At 34.7% G+C, this 24,180-nt stretch overlaps 1 long non-coding RNA gene across 1 annotated transcript; it reads right to left on the reverse strand.

Annotated features, from left to right (window-relative positions):
• Nucleotides 1-1,687: 1,687 nt before the first annotated feature.
• Nucleotides 1,688-12,778, reverse strand: LOC134546576 (uncharacterized). Its single transcript, XR_010079204.1, has 3 exons — nt 12,626-12,778; nt 11,091-11,212; nt 1,688-7,825 (listed from the first exon to the last, which is right to left on the reverse strand). It is a non-coding gene; the product is annotated as an uncharacterized LOC134546576 (long non-coding RNA).
• Between the last annotated feature and the right edge of the window lie 11,402 nt (nt 12,779-24,180).

Raw genomic sequence — 24,180 nt, forward strand, 5'->3', positions numbered from 1 at the left:
AATATTTTGACTGTTGCTGAGCAATACTCCTACAGTATCAAGGCTATCTTTGCCGAACTCCCACACAATAGCCAAAAGGCTGGGTCCAGGCAAGGGTTTGGGAGGAGACACAGCTGGGACAGATAACACAAACTGTCCAAAGCAATGTCTCATATCATATGGCTTTGTGCTCAGCAGTAAAAGCTGAGGGGAAAAACGGGGAAGGGAGGCAGTGTTTGTTGCTAAGGTGACATTCTACAAACAACTGCTACACATACTAAGACTCTATTTCCCCAGAAGTCACTGGACGTTACCTGGTGATGGGAAGTGGAGCAAAAATCATGTTTTGTTTTTCCTCTCTGCACAACCTTTGCCTTCTTTGCTTAAACTGCCTTTATCTCAGCCTACAGATTTTTCGTCGTATTTTCTCCCACTGCCCTGCTGATGTGGATGAGTGAGAAAGCCACCAGACAAGGTTAACCCACCACATTTAATTTAAAAGCAGAGCCAGTCTTTGGAGTCAAAATATACTCCTGTGACAAGCCTTCATGCCTTTTACATATCTGGAAAACCTGAGTAATTAACAAGAGAAACAAAATTAAACTGAACATGGACACAGAATGAAACTAAGATATGATGATATTTTTAATGATAAAATCCAGTTTGAATTTATCCTTAATATAAGAGACAAAGATATTTTAGGTGGTGGATGAATACCTAGATATGCAGTGGCCAGTATGAAATAGGATGTGTAAGACAGAAATTGTCTTTGCAATGACTGAAGGAATTGAATTTTCATTGACTTCTATGGGATAAAAATTTGTGCTGGTTTGTTTTCTTAAGTCTCCACCAAATAGCTGTTGTTTTTTTGTTTGTTTGTTATTGTTTTTTTTCTGGAAATCACTGGTTCTGAATACTTTTGTACATTCATAAAATAGATTGATATTTAATCTTTGGGGAAAATGCATCTGTTAACATTTTCTGCAAAGCATTAGTGAAAAGTATTTCCCAATTAAAGTCAGAAGTTTTCAGAGGATGTAATGGAGTCATCATAGATATTTTCCAGAGAGTAGAAATCTCAGCAGGTGGAAAATGTTTGGTTTGTAATTAACAGTATGTAGTTATTGTGAAGGAATGTGATTTTTTTATTTTTAAAGCTGACAATTTTACTTCTATGCATCCATTTAAATTTTCTACTAAGAAAAAAATTACTGAAGACCAAAATTGAATGGTTAGATAAATAAAGATTTTTTTTCTCATCAAGGGTATGCACTTCTCTTTTTTTTTTTTGGCCAGTGATACTGTATGCCTGAGATGTCCTTTTTTTATATCATGGCCTATCCTATGTTGCCTCCTGTTCCCATCCCTCTCCACTATTTTTTCTCCACACAAGTACTTGCTTATGTCTACCAGTCTGTTCCCAAGAACAAAAATAAGCTTATTCTAATAGAGTGTGAAATATACCCAAAGATAGCATATCAAAATCTCCAAACACTGCTATGCATCATCATCAGATGGAATTAAAAGAATAATTTCTCCCTCAGCGGCTCAAGACAATCAAGGAATACTGAAACACATTTCTTTCTTCACTAGAACCAAGTATGGCTGAATTTTTTGAGATTCAGGTAATTCTCTAACATAATCTTTAAGCTATTATCTCACTTTTTTTTTTTTTTTTTACATTTGGAAAGACATTAATGGACATGAGGTCTTTTCTTTTCTTTTCTTTTCTTTTCTTTTCTTTTCTTTTCTTTTCTTTTCTTTTCTTTTCTTTTCTTTTCTTTTCTTTTCTTTTCTTTTCTTTTCTTTTCTTTTCTTTTCTTTTCTTTTCTTTTCTTTTCTTTTCTTTTCTTTTCTTTTCTTTTCTTTTCTTTTCATTTCTTTCTTTTCTTTTTTTCTTTTTTCTTTTCTTTTTTCTTTTCTTGTTTCTTGTTGTTACTACTACCTATACAAAATTGTGGTTATGCCACAAAAAGACAAAAAAGATGTAAATCAAACTAGCCACAGCCATCTAGTCAATTTGAGAAACTGTTGAATCGAGTAACGGGTAAATCAAATAAAGTTGATTAAAATGCCTTTCTTGACTGAATATTAACAGCCAATATCTACTGGATCACAATGAGGTTTTGTCACATAACTCATGAAATGCATTAATTGTTATATGGCTTAATTTCCATAATTCTCTTTAAATATGTATAAGGAGTAAAAGATTAGCAATGCATTTAACTAACTCTAAGTACCCACAAACTGAGAGCTTTTCTTGAGAAACAATGGCATGTAATTCCTGTGAAAAGCCCCTTATAAACCTGTTTGTTTGTCTGTTTTTTAATAATTTGCCTTAAGACTATTATCCTTCCTTGAGGAAGGAATTCCACCTGATTTCAGAATCAGATAATGCAGATGTGATAAAGATTGCAGTCATGACCTCAAAGATTTTCCTTATAGGGATGATGGGAGCCAGTCCTGGGTGGATTACAAAGAGTAGTTGTGCCTCCAAAGAGACCAGCTGTGATCTAAAAACTTGAACAAAATGAATGAGAATTTATATAGAAAATACAGAATAGAGATGTAATTCTATTTATCTAGAAAATGTACAATGAAATTTAGACAAAATTGTATGTGTTTATTAAACTGAGCTATGAATAATTCTGTTCCTGTTTTTTTTGGGGGGTGGTTTTGGGGTTTTCTGTGATTTTATGGTGTTTCTTGCATAATGCCTCTACACTCTCCCCTAATTTGGAATTTTAGCATCATATCCAAGGATATTCTTTCACTAATACTCTCTCAACTATATTGTAGTAAATGTCTCTATTCATAGAAAAAGTCCTTATTCAAATTTTCTTAAAATTGAAGTTGTGTATCTAGCCTTCATTTTGGTATTCCTAATATAAATGTCTCAGGATGCTCAAATGAGATTAGTCTCAAAGAGGGTTTATATCTTTGGGTGACACTACAGTAAAAAGTAATTCAGTAACTGCTTGCTATCTTTCACTTTCCTTTTATTCCTTTGTAGCTTCTTCTCTTGTTTCAAACTTCCCCCTACCCCAAAAAATCATTTCTTAAAATGGTACTATCTAGAAAAAAAGTTGAAAATATTGTTTAAAATAAAAAAAAAAAATCCTCTAAGACTATTTCTTTAGTTAATCCTAATTTTTTACTCATAATTATTTCAGGTCCCACACTTGTTCCTGGGAAAGCAGCCCAGCCTGATTTGCAGTGTGCTCAGTTTTTCTCTAGCACCTCAGCCTTTCAAGAGACTGATAAGTTTTGGTCTCACATTTCAGCATTTGCAGTAGAATGCTCTTAGAAGATGGGAGCTAGAAGGATTCTTTTCATAGCCACAAGCTACAAGAACCATCACTTCACACTTCTACTTTGTTGATAGTTTTTGCTTTTCTTGATTTAAACACATATGGGGCTTGCTTTGACTTAATTTTATGCTTTCAGACAGGCAGAAATATAAAACTGAGAAAAAAAGGTCACAGATAATATTCATTAAAATTTAATATGGGCATTTTCTCAGCTCTTCATGGGGGACTTTTGTGAGTATAAACAAGGAAATCTTCAATAAGAAGAGTCTTCAACTTTGCTTTAACTTCTGCCATAGTAGTGTAGCTTCCTTCCATTAGATGGTGGATGGGGAATGGCAATTGCAATCAGTTTATAACACATTATCTCTTTATTCCCCCTTCTCCTTTTTTGCTGCTCCAGGATAGGCTCTCTCCCATAAGATACAGCTCTTCAGGGAATTCATCAACGTGGGTCCTTCTCAAGAGGCTCAAGGACTGTTCTGGCAAAGGTCATTTTCATGAGTACAGTTTTTTGGGACAGGCTGCTCCAGTGTCATCAGAACCTCTGCTCCAGCACGGGCTCCTGCATGGCTGCAGGATGGATGTCTGCTCCACCCTGAAGGGGACAACGCCCATCACTCTTGTCCTAGCCACAGACCACAGAGCCTGCAGCACCTTCTCTCTTTCTTCTTCATTGACCTTGGTGTCTACAGAGTTGTCTCTCTCACATCTTCTCACTCCTCTCTCACAGCTGCTGTCACATTGATATTTTTACTCTTTTTTGAATTTGTTATCAAAGAAGAGCAAACAGCATCAATGATTGTCTCAACTTTGACCAAAAGCATCTCCATCCTGGAGCTAGCCGAATTTAGCTGTGCCTGATAAAGTGACAGCTTTTGAAATTTTCTCACAGAAACCTTCTCTGCCACTCCTTTCACCTTCTACTACCAAACCTTGCCAAATAAACAAATAAAATAGTTCTGAAAAAAATCTTCATAGAGTATTTTCTGATTTGTGAGTTAAATTCCCTAAATTTTAAAATGTAACTCCCCCTTAGGCATTTTTCTTTACCTTGCTAAACAATTTAAAAAGTGCTAATTTCAAGGAAATTGTTCAGTGTAATTTTACATATTTGAAAATTAAGTTTTTTTCAAGAAATTATCCCACATTCCTACCCTTTTTACTTCTCTCTCTCCTGCTTTTCTGTCAGTCCTTACCCATTGTATCTTTGTATGCTGAAATACAGAAATAATTGTAAATGTGAGAAAAAAAAAAAGCTACAACCAGCAGAATGAATATATTATATATTTGTTAAGTAGATTTAAAACCAGTTCAGCCCCAAACTAAAATTGTTTTCTTTGTAATCAGCTCATGCAAAGCTACAGGCTATAATTACACAGATGTTACAAATATATCATGGCACACAGTTCTTTATGACTTTTAGCAGGGAAAAAATTAACCAAATTAATCAGACGCACTTTGAAATAAATGTGGATTTTACCTACTTTTATTTGTTTATTTGAATTAAATATTTCATTACACTGTGATATTTCTAGAGCATGAAAAAATTACCCAGAACTTAGAGAAATGGTCAAATAAAAGTGGTACCAAGGTGTAATGATTTTGTTATATCATATTCCATAGCATATTTTTGTTAAAGCCATAAGAGTATCAATATCTTAGCATCCCTTTTGTTACTATTTATGTACATTCTTGTATATACATGAAAATGAGCAAACTGTGTCTTTAACAGATGGACCTCTAGAAAATATTTTTCCCCCAATACAAGATTTGGGCAATGATTCTAAATTAAATATTAATAGCTTTGTGAAATAAATAAGAAAATACATAAATACATAAATAAATAATGATACAGTATTTACAGACTATATATAGTGATAGTATTTTAACTTTAGGTCTATTGGCTTAAAGAATCAAATTACTTAACAATTAATGTTCCCATTTTCATTTCACCATACTTTTTTACTGATTATATCAATGCAGCATTTTGGTGTCACTGATTTTTTTAGTAACAAGGGTTTCTAGCCTGACATTAGAACATTATTTCATGTACAACATATTCTGCTTCCTTCTTGCAATATGATATAATAGTTGTAGCATTTAACTTAGAATGTATGACAGAATGTAATTTCATTGTATCTCTGAGATGTAGATTATTAGAGTGAATTACAAGATACTTCTTTGAGTTTAAGTGTGAAGAGTTACATACTTATTAAATATTCAATGTTACATCTAATCTTCTCTAAATACTGATAAATTTGGTCATAAGGAAGGCTGTTAGCTTCTTGAAGCTTTTAGAAAAAGCTTTCATAAAAGCCTATTGAGTTGATTTTCTTCATGTATGTAAAAATAGATTTTAAAGGATGTCTGGATAGACCCTGGTATTTTATTTCTACCTGTGGATTGAATATGAAACACCTCAGATCTGAAAACTGCTTGGATCCCTAAAGTGCAACAAATGTAATCTTTTGTAAGTCCTTTATATTGTTGAAAGTCCAGAACACTAGTGGCCACTACCATGGCTAAACAGATTCAATTTTACATAAATTTTTCTTCAATTAATTTTAAAGTTATTAAATCTAAAAAATTTTAAGTTCTGGAATATTTTAAGTTAGAATAGGTCTTCAGAGGTCATTTTATCCAACCTATTGCTGAAAGCTGATCCAGTCAAAGCATGCTGCTAAAGAGCCGTGTCCAGCTGAGTCTGAATTTTTATTAATCTTAAAGCTTCTGAGGATTTGCTATAAAAATTTACTGTTTATACATTTGAGAATATTTTGAAATTGTTTGCATTCAGGAAATGCTGTTAAGACACTTACATAATTTTCCTATTGCAGAATTTGCATCACTAATATTACTTTACACCTACGTATTTATATAAGGGACTGTTTGAACTGACTGTGCTTAAAGTCTCAAATAAGAGAGACTAATTCTCTAACATTTATTCTTTAAAATTTAAAGACCTCATGTTAGATAGTGGGCATTAAGGTAATGCTATTGTCCACAGAACAGAGAAAAACAGGGATCTGCTCATCTACTGGCCTCATATCATCTTGCAGTCTTGATCCCTCATTGAAATATTAATTCTGTTATTTTGACAATTTTCAGACATGAACCAATCAGATGATACAGTTTGGTGGAGGACCAAAAAAAAAAAAATTTAAAGAAACTGTATTTTAAAAGAGCTGTTGTAAATATAATCTCCAACAAGATTGGCTTGCTTACTGCACGTATTTCAATACTTCATTTTTTCTAAGGATTTGCAAGTTCCCATGAAATAAAGGCAAAAGCAACTTTACCTGTCATTAAAACAGTTCTATGGGTGTTGCCATGCCAGGAAATCCAGTGGTTTACCCAGCTGTCAAAAACATAGATACTTAGTGAAAAACTCAATCAATGCTATCAATGAAAAAGGCAGCCAATTACATAATCCAAGTATTATCATGTTAAAACTGTTTATCAGAAACAAATGTACATTTTTAAAATGTAAAGGTTGGATCACTTAATCTAGATTTTTTTTCTAGTATTTATTTTTAATTGAAATAGTTCAATAAGATCATGAAAATGACTTAGAGGATCAATATGGTTTCCGTATTTACCAGTAAGTTTTTCTGTCGGTTTTTTTCTGCACTTTTTTCCAGTGTTTCTGAAGGCCAGTTTATAAAACTATAAAATAATGAGGTATCTAGTCTAAGTTTTTAATTCATGTTCCACCTCTAGCTAGTGCACATGAATAAACAGCTTCCTGGTAGAACCTGTCACTTTGTTAAGATGGCAGAGGAAAGTCAGACTTTTTTGCAGTTTGTACTACAAGACATGCTTTTATGTGGCCAGATTTGTGGAATATGACTACTGGGTTCAGGGTTTCTTCATTAAAAAAAATTATAAAAGGACTAGAAGCTGTTGGCCTTTGAAAACTACTTATAAAAAGTATTTTAAGACTAACTGTACTCAATTGTTTAGATTGAACAGAACATTCATTTAGTAAAAAAATTCAATCATTCTCACTCCTTATTTTGATGCTCAAATGGATCTGTGTCCACAGGTTCCATAAGCAGGCTGTCATGATGGAATTTCTATCAGCAGAAATATCCTTCATTTCTGAAAACCTCCACACAAGATCTTTTGAACACCATTTTAGTAAAAAATTGTATATAAAAATTGTATCAAAGAACACAACTGTCCAAGTGTGACATTTAGTGAACACTATAAGGATTCAGAAAATATTCCTAATGTGTTAATGTAGACTAATTTTTATGAATTTTTTTTTTCATTTGTTTTCCAGAACATTGAATTTATTTATGAAGAGTGTTGCCTATCACTGAAATATATGGCCCAGCTTCAGCTACAGCCCCACCACATCCCAGTCAGTCCATGAGCCAAAACCCCAGCCTGTCCTCATGTCCAGGGTGTGCCTGATTCCCAAGAGCTGGATCTGCTCTGGTGCCCTGGCTGCTCCTGGCTGGAGTTTCCTCCTTCACCAGCAGGATCACAAAGAGTGGGGGAAGTCAGTGCTACTGGCCAAGAATAGAGCCCTAGGGGAAAAAAAATCATTAGAAGGACAGTAAGTTATTAATTGTGTACAAAGGTTAAATACCAAATAAGAGAGCTAATTAAGAGTTTTTAACCCAAATTTGCCAGCCCTAGAGCAAATAGAATTCTGGTATTGAAGTCATTCTTCTAGACTGGGTAACCAGCAATCAGTGGAACTGGAAAAGCAAAACAAAATAATAATTCAAGGTAACAGAAAATAAATCAAGTAGAAATGAAAAATATTAACATTGTAGTATATCTTCACTAATGTACATACAGGAAAACCCAGAAGCAAATTATTGCTTGAGCATTTGTGAGCACTGATATATGTAACTACAAAAATTCACACTTCTGAGCAGACACTTCACCTAGTATGAGTAAAAGACTGATACCACTGCTTCTAATTATTAAGTGGAAGACTAACTTCAAATGAAAGCTAACTTTTGTCTTCTAACTTCTGAATTGGCAGGTCAAAGTCAGAACTACAGAGCAGAAAACATTATCCAATGTTTTTTGCATCAGTGAGTCATAATAAAGTTGACATAAGGGCAAAACATATGAAAACTAGTTCTTCATAAAATAAAACAAACTGAAGAAAAGAGGAATGAAACAGCTAAGAGTGAGAATGAAACTCTAGAATAAAAACCAGATTATAAGGAAGCATTTTAGCAGCATTAGTTCATTGACTTGGTAAAATTGCTGTTTTATTATCTTTTGTAAAATTATGCTTATCAGAATTAGCTTTTCTGGAATCAATGCATTTACAGTAGTATCAGATCAATGCAAAGTGACCAGTAAAGTCAATAACTTCCTTTGGTGTTCAAATATACATTACAAAGTAAATTTCAGCATCTTTTTCCTTTGGGAAAGATAGAATTTTCTCTTGTAATTTACTGCTTCACTTTTACAGCCCTATCCATAGCTGTCTGCCTGCCACATTTGAGTCCAGAACTTAAATTTCCAAGTATTACAATTAATGCACTTAACAATAATGGTTAACATAAAATTAAATTTATACTACTAAAAGATACTCAGTAGGAAGAAAATGTTCATCTTAGTCTGAAGAAAAAAATGTTCTTAAATAAAATATGCAAAACTCAAACTTGGAAAAATTGGGTGGGTTTTTTGTTTTTAAGTCTACAGGTGAAACATTGGGCAGAAATTCAAAGAACCTTGCAGAATATCTCAATCAGGTCATAATAGCACCTGGCAAAAATAAATAGTCTGATTTTATTTAAAAAAATATTTAATTTACTATATTATGAATAGGATTTGAAATTGTCTTGCTGAAAGATCTACTTTTAATTCTGCTTATAACTATTGCCAATCATGAAGAGAAAGTAGAAAAAAAATGTAAGAAGCAAAACTTACTAAATATTAAATCAAACTTTAGAAGACATCTTGCATGCTATCCTATTAAGGGATAGCCTCCCCAGACAATTATAAAAAAAAATTATTCCAGTACACTATGCCTGATATATAATTAAATATTTTTGGAAACACAGAGAAAAGTTGAAAAAATGTATTATATTATTTACTGCTACTTCAGTTCCAAACCTACCTTCCAATATATTATATATCATAATCAAACCTCTAGCTATCTAGGGAGAAGACAGTTAAATATGTACAAGACATGCCCATTATTGCAACTGCAAAATTTTTTAAAAAGTGAAGAATAAAAATCCAAATACTCTGTTGAATTACCTCTCAATCAAAGTTGAGTGACAAATGGTCAGCCAAGGAGCATCCTCCACTCCTTTTCTTTATTTTTTCCTTTTGCTAAAGCAAATATAGTCTGCCATTTGTAACAAAGCAGCATAAATATTAAGCTTCTCTATTGCCTTCTGTTGAAGAGCACTCAATACTGCACATACATGTGCAATGTCTGGCCTACTATATGACCTATAACTTAGATAAAAGAAAAATACCTTATAGAAGAGAGGCTTTCCAAATAATAGTTAGGTTAATATTGATCAGGTATTTGATCATCAGTGCTTGATAGTCAACAAAATAATTATGCAGACATTATATCTTCCAATACATTTATATTTAGTATTCTGATAAAAAGAAATCTTTAGTTCTTTTAGGTCTAAGTAAAAAGTGTTATTTTTTTTAAAGGAAACTATTTCAATATAATTTTTAAATTCAACCTAATTGTGAATTTTTAATAGTCTACATTATGCACCAAGAATTTTCGTCAAGGAATAAACACTGAAACATTCTAAAATAATGACATTGTAAATGCTAATCATTTCAAAAGACATTTTTCCTATAAACAAAAGTTTAGAAATATCAGCTCTAATAAAAATTAAAATATTTAAACCCTGATTTAAGAAACTATTCTGTTGTGCATCTAAGCCGAACATCAACCACCAATTCAAAGACTGAATTTACAACTCACTTCTATTGTACTCCTTGAATAGCACATCTTTGATGTTCTGCATGGGTCATTTACAAACATGGCATGTGAAATACTCTAAATATACATCTTAAACAGTGAACACATTGACTAAGATATGCTTCATCAGAAGATATACTAGAAATCAAAAATGGTGCAATAATCTGCACTATAATGCAGAGCTAAGAAACCCCAAGTTCCAGTCCATATTTAAGTGTGTAACTCCTGTGTGATATAGGCTAAATTATTTTATCCTAGATCCCTCCTTTTGCTGTCACTTCCTCCTCTTAAGCTGCAGAAGAGCTGATGTTACCCTTCCTGTCTTTGAAATGAAGAAAAGAAAAACAAGGTTTTGTGGTATAGGAGAAATGCTTACAAAAAAAGAGTCTTAAAAATGATAGTGAGAGATTTAAAAACTACTAATAGATGCATGTGTAACAATTAAAACATGGGATTTCTTACCATCTCAACTTCTCTGTCTTTCTGTGTGTCCTATAACACATTGATTAGGACCAGCTAACTATAAACCAGATAAAGTTTTTTAGCTAATATGGATGAGTTTTATGAAAAAATAGGAACTAACCAAACCCAGTGGAATACGTCCTTTTGAAAGATAACATATATAACTCACTTCATTTTTCTTTCCCACAAAATTTTCTGTATAAGATCAAGGAAAAACTTTCCTGAAAGGGTTGTTAACACTGGAACAGGCTGTCCAGGGAAGAGGATGAGTCTCCATCCCTGGGAATATTTAAAAGACACAGATGTGGCATTAGGGGCATTTGGACTTGGTAATGTTAGCTCAACAGTTTCATACAATAATCTTACAGACCTCTTTCAACATAAATGATTCCATGATTCAAACTTACTGTTTCATATTATCCATGTCCACTTCTTTGGCTTTTTCCTCTTTGTTTCCATTCTTTTCTTAAGTGCCAGAATTTTATTCCTTTCGTTTTTTTCCTTTTGTTTCTATCTCTTTAAAAGAGACCTGCAAAATAATTTGCATTTTTTTTTTCTTTAGTGCAGTCTGTCAAATTTTGTGTTACTTAGGGATCAGAGATAAAAAATCAGGATTCCATTTCTAGATACCGTTTTTCCATTTCTTAACAAATACTATCAGAGTGTATTACAAGCTGCATCAGGTAGCTGCAGCTAAAGTACCTTTTTTTTTTTTTACTTTTTTTCCAGTGTCTAGCTTTGTTTTCTTTTTCAATATACATATACTGTTAAATTGTTTTCTCTGTTTCTGCTTAAGAGTGAGTAAATTGAAATATTTCAGTTTCCATGCTGAAAACAAAGGCCAGAGCAACGTATGCAAGACTGTAATCTATTTTCACTACCTGAAGCTCTGGAAAACTAAGAACAACAGTAGAAAAACTGCAGTTATCCACTTTGTTTACTTCCTAATTCTCCCAAGAAACAGGAACCACTAACACTGAGGCAAATAACAGTAATTTTAAGACAAAAGCATCATAATACAAAAAAGCTGACATTGGATACAAAAAAAACCAGTACAAACCCATATGAAACTACTATTTCTTTCCCAAAAATTTAATATATATTGACTATATTTTCCCCAGAAATTTGAAATTGCAAAGAATTTTTACAAAAAATGCCAATCTTTTATTTTTTACTTCTGAATTGATATACTGACTTTAAGAAAAATAAAAACTCGATTCTCTGAGTGCTGAAAACACCAATTAAATAAAAGTCAATAAAAGTAACGAGTTATGGAAAAATGCCCAGCTGAAAAGTAAGGACTCCTTCTACCCCTTCAGGTAAGAGAGACAATAGGCAGTGATATTCTGAAGTAGAGATATTATGGCTTGAGATAACAATTTACTAGAAACAGCAATGAGATAAGAAAACAAACAATAACAGCAACAACACAAATAACAACAGTGTATAAAAGAGAGTGATTACACACCGAATGCTCACCAAGTCTGACCTGATGTGACCACAGCCCACCAAAGAGACAAAGAACAAAATGGCCCCTGGACCTTCTGGGCATGAAGTTTTTTCCCCAAGCCTGAGACAACGAAAAGCAATTGCAGACAAAGCCTTCAGTCAGAACCAGCATTACCCCACCGCTCCATTCACTGCTTGCTCCTTGGAAAAGGACAAAAGGGCTCTGGACCCCTTCTTCTCAGAAGTGAGGATGTCCTACTTCTGCACCCCAGGAATGATGTGTGTGGTTGTCACGATCCAACCAACACAGGAGGAAATTGTGATGGTTTGTTTTAATCTCAGAGCGCAAAAGACGCACAGGGGGACTTCAAATTAATCACAACAGCAGTGCACTTTTATTGAGTGCCAATGACACAAGTATGCGACAGATGGAGAGGAAAAAAGAAACAAAAGACAGAGAGAAAAAGAGAGGGAGGGGGGAATAGCTACCAACAGGAGAGAGGAAGTCCTCGTGGTCCTCTGCTAATAGATCTGTCTTCTTCTGTTGGGAGATCTCAAAAGTATGAGTAAACTTATGGAGCTTCTTATAGTCTTTTCAGAGCAACAGGCAGCAGGCCAAAGGTAGGGAGATCTGAACAGGTACAGCACAGCCAGTCCAGCAGCAAGCACAGCCAGTCCTGCCCAGGGCTCCCACGGTTCCCATGGGAATGCATACCAGTTCTTGGTCCGGTGAATACACCTGCTGGGAGACATCCCACCTCAGCCAGGCCAGAACTCCTGTGCTGGGGTTTTAGGGTCCTTGGGGTTTCAGCCTCTGTCCTTGTTCAACAGTCGTGAGGCAGATGAGGGATCTTTGGACCATCTCTTACGGGGGTACAGAATAACAACCTAGACACACTGACATGACTCCAGGCTCTGCCCCCTCACATCCTGGGCTGAAATTAAGACAAGAATTTAGAGATTACTTACTTGCAAATGTCCTTAAATAAGCAATAATTATTGTCATCAGTAGGTCTTTAGTCTTCATCAATTTGTCACTAAATATTGAGTCTCCAAAGAGAAGCAATCATATTTCTAACTTCAAATTGTAACAGAATCAAATAACCTTGTTAATTAAACATAGTCCACAGTCACTAATCAGAGTCACCAATTACAAAAGTAAGCATAAAGCACCCTTGGAGAGTGCAAAAGAAGAGAACAGGATCAGTAAGCTTTAAATATTCACAAAGAGCTCCAAACCAATCTGAATTAGCTTTTTACTAAACTTGAGGAGAAAAAAAAAAGCAAACAACCACTAAGCTGTAGGGTTTCTGTAATTTTATTTCCATCTCTGTGACCCTATAGTCATATGAAAAACATTCCAAATTGGATTAAAATCAAACCCATGCACTAAAAATACATGTAATACACAGGCACAATGGGACCACAGATCTCATAATAAATATAATTTAAATAATTGCAGTAACTCTTGATAAATAGCAGACCTTACATTAAGCACAGTACTGAAAGGCAAGCAATGGTTTACACTGAACTATAAGAAAAATAAATGGGGTTAATATTAATTAAAACTTATTTGTGTTTATATTTTCAAATGTGTGTTTTTAACAAAGTGAACACAAATTCAGGAATACATGCAGTATAAATGGCTTACCTCTGTGTAACATGTTTTGACCATATACACCAAGACAAAGTTGAATCAGGATAATACAGGTGAGTTATCCAAAAAGCTGATAAATATAAGAAAATATTAATATATTAGTAGATACAAATAAAAGACTAATAAGACATTTACACATGTGTTACGTTTTAAGGAGGAGGTCTGGTGGGTTAGGGCATTATTGCTGTTATACTTCTAGATAAATATGTTTCTGACTGAGTGTTTAGTTATAAATAACTTTTAATATAGCTCTGGATCAAAAGGAAAAATAATGCCAACAGGCTTATAAACAAAATCTTATTAGGTAAAGAATTTGCCTGAGGTAATCCAGTGTGTCAAATGACAACATTCAGCATTGACATAGTGCTTATGTTTCCTACTTATAATATTTCTTTCAAAATAATACTATGGGTAAAAGAGGATGGCCTCACATGAGTATCAATAAACTCACTGTAAAATTAATGCTAATTATATAATGAATGAACTAATGTCCCTTTCAACAAAGTTTATCACTGTCATACACCCCCCCCGCTTTTCCTCTATTTACCCTTTGTTCTCTGGTGCTATATTCAGTGTTAGACTACCCAAGTCCTGAGGCTGATGGTACCCACCACACTCCAGATGGATACTGGGGATTCCAAGGAGTTGGTAATGACAGATGTTCTTCACGGAGAGACAGCAGGTTTGACACAGAGAGATTTCTTCCTTCTGTCTTTGATCTGCTTAGTGTGACTTTCACATATCTGCTAATGCAGTCTTACTTGCTCTTTCTTCACTGATCTTCTGCACAGATTTGTTAAACATTTATCATATATCGTAGTCATGAACATAACCAAACTCCCAAGATACTCAGTCATTACCCAGTTGTTAAGCAATTATTATGACAGCTTAGACAACCTAAACTTAGCTCACTCCAAGTCCACACAAGTCTTCAGGCTTCAATGGTGAAAAAATCCTGTATCTTTTATTACTCATATCAGTGATACATCTTCTCAATGATATATTTCTTGGGCTACAATTTCAAGTATTAATTTACCCTTTATTATGCTATTTTTGGTTAATCAATAAACTCTATGGGAAAAATAAAAGACCAAACTAGATAGCCCACATTGAGAATTTTATGGGATACCTTTTCATACAGATAGTGCAAGAGACTATCTTGAATATCTTTGAAATAGCCTTGTTTATAGCATTATTTGACTGGATTTGGTGAATTAAGGATATATGAAGTACTTTGAATTGGAATTTTGTCTAACCAAACTTTACCTTCCTCACAACTCACCTTGAATTTTCAGGTTTCTGGTAACAGATATCTATGTGAGCTAAAATGGAAGCTTTTGACATAGTCTTATAGTGATGGGATCACATCTTTAGATATGCAAATACACATAAAATTTTTACTAATCAGACAGAATGATTTATCCATCCCATCTCCTCTTCCATGTCTTTTAATCTGTGGACTATAGTAAGAAATTAATCATTAGGGATAATAGTTTATATTATTCTGTGCACAGAAAAATTATTGGGGAAGACAGAGGTCGTATGCTGGCATCTCAGGAATAGTCCTTTAGAGATGAATTACACTTTATTTTCTGTCTCTTCCTTTTATCATCACAATTTCAATTCTATGATTGTAATTAGTCTTCTCTTTACTCTTGACAAATTATAGACCATATGAAATCTAATCTCCAAATCAGATAAAATATTCCTATACTCCTTAAATTCTTTCCCTACAGTTATATATAATTATATTCTCATGACTGACTTCAAGAAACAAAATTTAACTCAGCCATGGAATAAAGCTGTCCTGAGAATAAGAGTAATTCAGGAATAAGCATTTTTGTCTGCTTAAAAAACTCTAGACTTATATTTGCAATAATCTCAAGATTTTTTTAACCTTAGCATTTCCTGCTATGTAAGTTATATAATCATGAATAAATAATTATTTCCATACTTTTATTTATCTGGATAATTAAAAGTGCTAATTCCTCCTAGTAGTTACAAAATAATGCAAATTCAATTTTTTATTCAGGAATGGCTCCAGTGTGCTGCTCCCCTGGAAAATTTCTAGATGTGCTTTTATTTTACAAATATGAACATAAATGATACTGATAAACTTCTTATTCACAGCCATATATCTCCTGTTTCATTCTATAGATGAGGATTCTATTGCAGCTGGTGACCTGGGTACATTCATTCTGCCATTAGTAAGGTGTGAAACTATATGGACTTTCAGAACCTCTGTACATACCCAACCATCCTTTTGATATTTAGGATCACAAAAGATAGCTGGCAGAGATCTTAAGAAAACATAATATTAATTTAATTATTTTTGCCAGTAAGCTAGTAAATTAAGAATTTGTATTCAGCAAACACTAAGATCAGAGCCAGGAACTGAAAGCTAGATGTTTGGAAAATAGTTGAACAGAGTACTGTGAAGAAAGAGTAGATGTTTAAGAGTTTATATATCGATAAAAAACATAAGCTATTTGGCTTAAAATGATACATTGGTTATGCAAGACATAAAGACTGTAGCACATCCAGTGTTATGTCCATAAGGAACAATTTACTATCTGTGACAATGACGACTGAGATCAGTTGGAGAATTCTATAAAAGGCAGCATTTTGATATTTCACCAGAAAGTTTTCTCACTTTCAGCACTCAGTGGATTGTGAACATCACAGAAATCATTTTCTTTTGTTTATTTGTTCAGTAGCCTTTTCAGAATTCCCTGAAATTGCCTGACATTTTTAGGGATTTGTTGTTCTTGTTACTTTCTTTTTAAATATATATTTAAACTTAAATTAAATGAAAAATGTGAATTTAGGATATCTGTTGTTATTGCAGTAGAATATCTCTCTGTTAGAACATGCTGTGATATTTCATGATGCTCATTAAGTGCAGCACAGTTGGTATTTGTGGCAGTGTGTTAATCGGTTATGCTTTATATATTTTTGTACTCGTCTGGTTCTCTGTACCCTACCCCCCCGATTGTTCCTTTGTTTAACTCACATGACTCCTGTCTGCACCTGCACCTGTTATGCGACATTCGGTTAGCTGCCTGTTATTTTTTCCCGCCTTTGTGAAACCCCTCCTGATTAGTTCAAGTTATGTTCTCCTACCCCCGGGTCCCCTAGCAACTTGCCCTGGTTGGCTATCAGTGGCTGACCACTCCCTTTGCCCCCTCCCTGACTCGCCCCTGACAAAAACCCACTGTACCCTCCTCCCCCCGAACAATCTCGGGCTGGAGAGGTGTTTGTAATAAACCCTCTGTTCATCTGGAATTGTTTCCTCCTTTCGTTCCACTGCCTGTCGAATTTCCATCGCTCACATGAGCCCCCGTTAGGAAAAGAACCCACAGGAGTCAGTACTGCTTGCGCTGCTCGCGGTCTGACCCTTGCCGACGTCTGTCGCTGTGTCAGGGCTAGCCCGTGATAGAGCCTGTCGGCTCTCAGTGAGCACCCTGACAGGTATTCCTTTGTTTCCTTTACTAAATTCATGGTGGAACAAGGCTATTGAAAGAATGATATTTCAAGTGGAAAAAAAGAAATTCAGTCATGTACAAACCCAATTAAATTAGTGTTACGTTAATGAACGTGAGAAAGTTACACTGCAGAGCTACTGGCATCAGTGGATGGGTTTGTGACTATAATTGTGTATATTTCCCTAATGTATTTAGTTGTGCATCGGTGAGGTGAATGGTGAAAAGTGGAAACAATTCATGCTTTGGAAAATCGCTGCCTAAATCCTTCAGTGAAAATTTCTGCATCTGTCTTGAATGACAACCACATAATTTCTCTTTAGGGAGACAGAGAGCAAAAATGCATAGCATCACAGAACAGCAGAAACTCAAGAAGTTCTTGACTCTCTAGTTCAACACCCTCTCGCTGAAAATAGGGTCAGCAAGAGCAGCTTGCTCAGGAGGATGTTCAGTTGGGTTTGGAATATCTCCAAGGATGAGGACACAGTGGCATGTTCCTGAGCAGCCTGTTCCAGTGCTTAACCAATCTTACAGTGAAAAAGTACCCTCTTCATATAAATGAACTTTCTTGTGTTTCAGTTTGTGCCCATCACCTCTTGTCCTGTCACCAAGAAGAGTTTGTTTCCACCTTCTCTACCCTCCAACCAGGTACTTATACACATTTCTCCATGCTTCTCTAAATCCCTTCCTAATTTTAAATAAAATTTAGGAACCTTGTTGCTAAGTGCTATTTTGTTGTTATTTTATAGAAGTAGCATATGGTTCATTTAAACAACTCTCTCCTTTTGAGCTTAGGGAGTGTTTATAATATTTAGCAAGTGTGATGAGAAAATTATACTGGTCCCAGGATTAAATCCTATAGACTCTTTATTGAATGGTTATTTATATACTCACTATATATTTATGTCCATTTATTTATGTTTAGTTGGCCAAATGTTTTCTTAATAATAATAATAATATGCATTAAAATAAAGTTCTATGAAAGTCCTCTGCAGTGTAACATTGAAAATCCCACGTATCATTCAAAATAACCATGTTTTTTTATTCATTTTGAAAGCATATTTATATTTTGTTATTTCAAGTAAACAGATCAACTTTAAAAAAAACAGTAAGGAGAAGATTAGCGACAGCTTATAAAAATCTGCAGGTTTGTAAAAATTTATATAATTATTTTTTGTGTTTGGCAAAGTTAAAGAATTCATAAAATCTATTGTAGCACTTTGAAGGTGCCATTTTGAAATCTGTCACTTTGCAGTACTTAACATTTCTTTTGCCTGAAGTGCAATAGACTGCTTCTGTTGACATACATGATATATTCATTTATTTAAATGCATTAGGAAATGTATGTAAGTTTACTACATATAGTCAGATTCTTACCTATCTCACTCTCTCCACAGAAGTTACTGTCTATTTGCATTTTTATGAATAACAGCAGAAGATATTGTAAGAGATGGAAAACAAACAGGCTTATATTTAAACATATATATTATAATTTTCATTTTATGACAGAAAAATATGAGCTAAATCTAACTGTTGTTTCTTCATCTTAAAACAAATAGACTATGTATTTTTCATGCAAGTGTTAATTTTTCCAGACCCTCATCTGTCTGGCACAATCTCATTAATTAAAATGTACAGCAAGATGAGTTAGAAATTGCTGTTTACCTTGCATTACTTGCCAGATAGTCACTAGCAAATATTTTTAATTTTTTTAAACGGTATGTGGGGGAAGGGTTAGCCTTTCTAGCATTCACAGAAGGTAAAGCACGCTTTAATGAGTCACAGTAAGGAACAAAATCCAACAGATTACAACCTGTCAGTAATTGCATCCCACTTTACAAAAGAAACACCAGCTCAGAAGTTGCCACTGGCATCGTCTGCAAGATTATGTTCATGAGAGAGCGAGCAAAACAGAGGAGCTGAGACATAATAGGTACATTATAGGTTAATACAAAGACCCTGCATAGCCTGCAGAAGCTTTTTGAAAGCCATTACTTTTCAGAAAGTGGTGTGATCTAGTCACAACATGAAAACTGCAGTTAACAAGCATGATCCACACATTACCTTGCTTCATTCTCTGAGTAGCCTCAAGGTAGTGACCAATGTATTTTTCATTACACCTGTATAATAAAGGAATAACAAGGACTTGTGAACATTAAATTGTGTCTCACTCTTCTTGTACACAGATTAAAATTTTGGGCTTGGCTAGAAGTTATTTGGGCATGAAAGAGAAGTCCTGTGTACATCCTAGGGTACTAATTCAGGATCTGTTTCAGCCAAAAAAACCTTGTATTTTTTCCTAAATAACATTCTTACCTTTCTCAGCTACAGTTTTTTCTGCCTCCCTTAAGCCAACACTCGTATCATGGGGCCCTACAGCAAGCCAAGATGAGCTATGATTGAAAATTAATAATGGGGGAAGAAAATAACCAACACCAGCAGAAGGCAGAGTTAATTTAGCTTAAGCTAATTGTAAACCAATGTCATTAAAAATCTATCAACTCTTCTACCTATTTTTCCAAAACTACCCCTCATAATCTCTCCTTTATTTCAAAAGGGATTTATAGGCCTCTCAGAAGTTCATATAGGCTCAGGAAATAATTCATAAATACCCGGGCTAAATTCAATAAAGAATTATCTAAGATATCTAAATATAAATACAGAAAAGTACACCTAAAAGGAACACAGAAGCCTAATTCTTCAACAGAAAAGAGATAATTCCATATCAACATTAAATATATAAACTTAGGTAGCTATATGTCACAAATAAAAGAAAGAAAAGAAAATGTAAAGATGCATTCCCCTATTGGTCCAGTGATGTAGTGATTATGACGACTACAGAACAAAAACAGACAGTTATTTTAAAATAATCTTTTGTAAAACACTCATAAATTTCCATCTCCCACATTCCAGGAAGTTGCACTAAACGTCAGCGTTTTGGACTATTCTGCTTTAAATGTTTTCTAAGGAGGCTTTTTTACCTGAAATACGTATTTATGGAACTTGAATATATGTCCATGCTAACTGCCCAGCATCTGTTGGTGACCACCACGAGCACTGAGCTGTGGAGGTGGTCAGACAAACCTCTCTCTTATTCTTCCCAAGACTGAACAGAAGTTTGAACTCTCCTAGTAGCAAGACCCGAGCACTTTTGCCTGCTTTCACTGACTTAGGTCCTCAGATATGATGTGCAGATGTACTCTGCCATCTGACACCAGAGAGCAAAATATTGCATCCAGATGAATTTCTAGTCAAAGCCAGCCTGTGCATAGTCAAAACAAATCCATCAATATTCATTTTTATCTGAACAGCAAACTGGTATAATTTACACAAGCAAATGTAATTCTCACAACAACAATAAATTAACTATGCAAATTATTACATTATGTACACATATAAATTCACTTCATAAACAATCAATCTGTCATACAAACCTTGAGTTTCTAAACCTTAATTGACCTGTCACAAGCCATTAAATTTGACACAGACAGTAGCAGAATGTCATGGATGGATCAGGCCATGAATACCACTCTTCTGTGGACAAATAATTTTCAGTGGGGTCTCAAACATGGCACTAAGGTCAAAAGATAGAGTCTGAACAAATTTTTAAAGCAAGCATCTAAAGAACTCTACTAATTTTCAAAGAAATTTCAGAGATTCTACAAGCTTGATTGAATTTTTTTTTAGTTTCTTATATAACTGGCAGCCTCTGGAAGTTATATGTATTCAAAAATTTCCAAAATAAGGTTATTGCATGGTATAATATGGGCTTGAAATACATATTTGCAACAATACTGTTCTTATTTTTATACCAGCACACTCATTTACTAAAGATATTTAAAATAATTCTTAAGTGGTTTATTTTAGTAAGTATATTTATTTTATCTTTATCAATATTTCATCTGTACATTTTTTAATCTATATTTAGTTTATCTGTTTTTCTGAGGAACCTGTACATGCACAAGTCCATAAGATCTGGTGGGATGTATCCCAAGGTCTTGAGGGAACTGGCTGATGTAGTTGCTATGCTGCCCATCATTCAAAAAATCAGACAGTATTAAAAATAGCAGTCAAGAAAGTCACCAGTGACTGGAAAAAGAGAAATATCATACCCATTTTTAAAAAAGGAAGAAAGGAGGACCTCGAATACTACTGACTAGTCAGATTTACATTTTTGCCTGGTAAGAACATGGAAAAGATCCTCTTGGAAGTACGTAAAAGCATGTGTGGGACAGGAAAGTCATTAGAAATAGCCAACATGGCTTCAAAAAAGGCAAACTGTGCCTGACTAATCTGATCATCCTTCTATGGTGCAGTGACTGCTTTGGTCATTAAGCAACTAATGTCATCTACCTGGATTTCTGCAAGGCCTTTGACATGATTTCCACACAACATTTGAGTTGCTAAATTGGAGGGATATGGGTTTGATAGATGGACTGTTCATTGGACAATCAATTGTATGGATAACCATGTCACAAAGAGTAGCAGTCAACAGCTCAGTATCCAAATGGATATCTGTAAAAAATGGTGTCTCTCAGTGGCCTATATGGGGAACTGGTACAAAATAATTGCTTACAACTGAAAGCCTTTCTGATGTAGTAAGCAATGGGATTTATGTTAACTATTATGGTTGTTTCAAGAGCTTTCTCTATGATACTTCTCTGCAAAAGTATATTTACTGTATGGACTTTCCTATTCCTTTGCCTGCATATTTAGATTTGTACATTTTATCTTCCATAAGAGCTATGAGCTGAACAGTTTGGGGTGTTAAATCACCCTTGCATCCCATTGAAATGCATATTCCTCAGAGTGTGAAAATCTTTTGTACATTTTGGATCTGTGAAACTATGAGTCTCAAAAGTAGATATTAGTTATAGAACTCCTTCCTAGATTGAAAAAAAATATTTTATGAAGAAATAGGGGGTTCAGAAGAAGGAAATTTTAAATCAGTCATCTACCAGAGTTCTTTCTGTTGAATTCCCAATAAATATATTTTGTTCAATCACTTCTAAAACCTCAACATTTATTGTATGTTAAGAAGCATTGGAGTCTGAATTTCTCTAGCTGTTTTAGATATCTGTATGTCTGTTAACTTTTCTCAGATTTTGAATTTTTTGTGACAGCATCATATATTTCAAAGAACTAGTCAGAATTCAAATTTTTATTTTAAGCCTATTTTTCATTTCACATAAAACTTGGAAGGGTTAAAATGCAATGTATGGCTTGGGCAGATTATAGTGCTGGGGTTCAAACATTAACACAAGCAATTCATGAAGAATAACTGGCTTTGAAACATTTTAGACAAATACTGAGCAATTCCTTTTGATTTATGCCTGTTGCTGACTATTGTGTTCTACAATGTTTTTAAGAAGTAACTGTGTGCTCCATGAGATTAGAATAATATATGTGTAGCAAAATAAAGGTCCTATAGAAATGATTCCTTGTTGAGGCTGGAAACAGTGGTTTACAGATAGTTACTCTTTTGTTTACTAAGTTCCCCTTAGAGAAACCAGTTACATTCAAAGCAATGCGAGATTTATTCATCTTGTTCATGCCAGAGTAAGAAATCCCTTTTACTTCAGAGACCATTAACAGAATTTCACTGTTGGCGTAGGATGATTTCACATATCCCTTTTCAAACATATTAAAGTCTATGATATGAACAGAAAAGAACAGGTGAGTAAATACAGAAAAGAACAGGTGAGTAAATAAATAAACTTCCTGGCAGTGTGAGTTATGAATAGGATATGTTATGCATGAAGTCACTCAGATTTTGTGGTAAAAATCATTTTGCAATACTTCTTTGTAATGATATACTTTAAGCTGATGACCAACCAGTACCCTTTACCTAGGGTAAAGTCCATGAGAGAAAAGAATTTGTCCTAATATACCTGCTTCTCTGATATATCAGCAAGATGATAAGCTCAGGGTGAACAAAACAAAACAAAACAAAACAAAACAAAACAAAACAAAACAAAACACCCAGTCTTTAACCACTAAATAAAGATTAAATAGACAGGAGTTGTCAAGTGACGAGGAAACTCTCCTTGAACCTCTCTGCAATGTAGCATCCAATGCCTGGGATTTTAGGTGGTCCCTGCAGATTCTTGCTGACATAAGTCAAGAGAAGACTTTTTACGAAAGAAATATTTTGAGTCTTTAATTCAAGTTTTGCATTCATCTGTTTTCCAATTTGTTTAAAGTACCTGCAGACAAACTTGAATTAAACAACATATACTGATGAATTACTTCTGCAAAGGTTGCTTCCTCTTGTCTCCCACAGGATCCTTCTGGACAAAATGTCCAGCATTTACCTGGATAAATACATCATGAAATGGATAAGCGACTGACTCAGGGGTCAGGTGCAAAGAATTGTGGAAAATGAGCTGACATCAAACTGGCAAACTGGCACTGCTGGGATTCCACAGGGCTCAATCCTGGGCCCTGTGCCCTTCAGCTCTTCACAAATGGACTTGAAGGGATATGAAACAGGTTTGCAGAAGATACAAATCTATGAGGAGCTGTTAATTTCCTCAAAGGCAGGGAAGCCCTGCAGAGAGACCTCAGCAAGTTAGAGGGCTGGAAAATCACCAACCATATGAAGTTCAACAAGGAAAAGTGCCAAATTCTGCATCTGGAATGGGCAACCCCGGATGCATGTAAAGACTGGAGAATGAGATGCTGGAAAGCAGTGCTGTGGAGAGGAATTTGAGGGTCCTTGTTGACAGAAAGTTGAACACGAGCTAGCAGTGTCCTGGCAGCCAGGAGGGCCAACCCTGTCCTGGGGGCATCAGGCACAGCATCACAGCCAGGCAAGGGAGGGGATTGTCCTGCTTTGCTCTGAGCTGGGGCAGCCTCACCTCGAGTGCTGGGGGCAGTTAGGGGCTCCACAATAAAAGATACTAAAGT

This window comes from Prinia subflava, chromosome 2 (assembly GCF_021018805.1).
Source record: "Prinia subflava isolate CZ2003 ecotype Zambia chromosome 2, Cam_Psub_1.2, whole genome shotgun sequence".
In the NCBI taxonomy this organism is placed as follows: domain Eukaryota; kingdom Metazoa; phylum Chordata; class Aves; order Passeriformes; family Cisticolidae; genus Prinia; species Prinia subflava.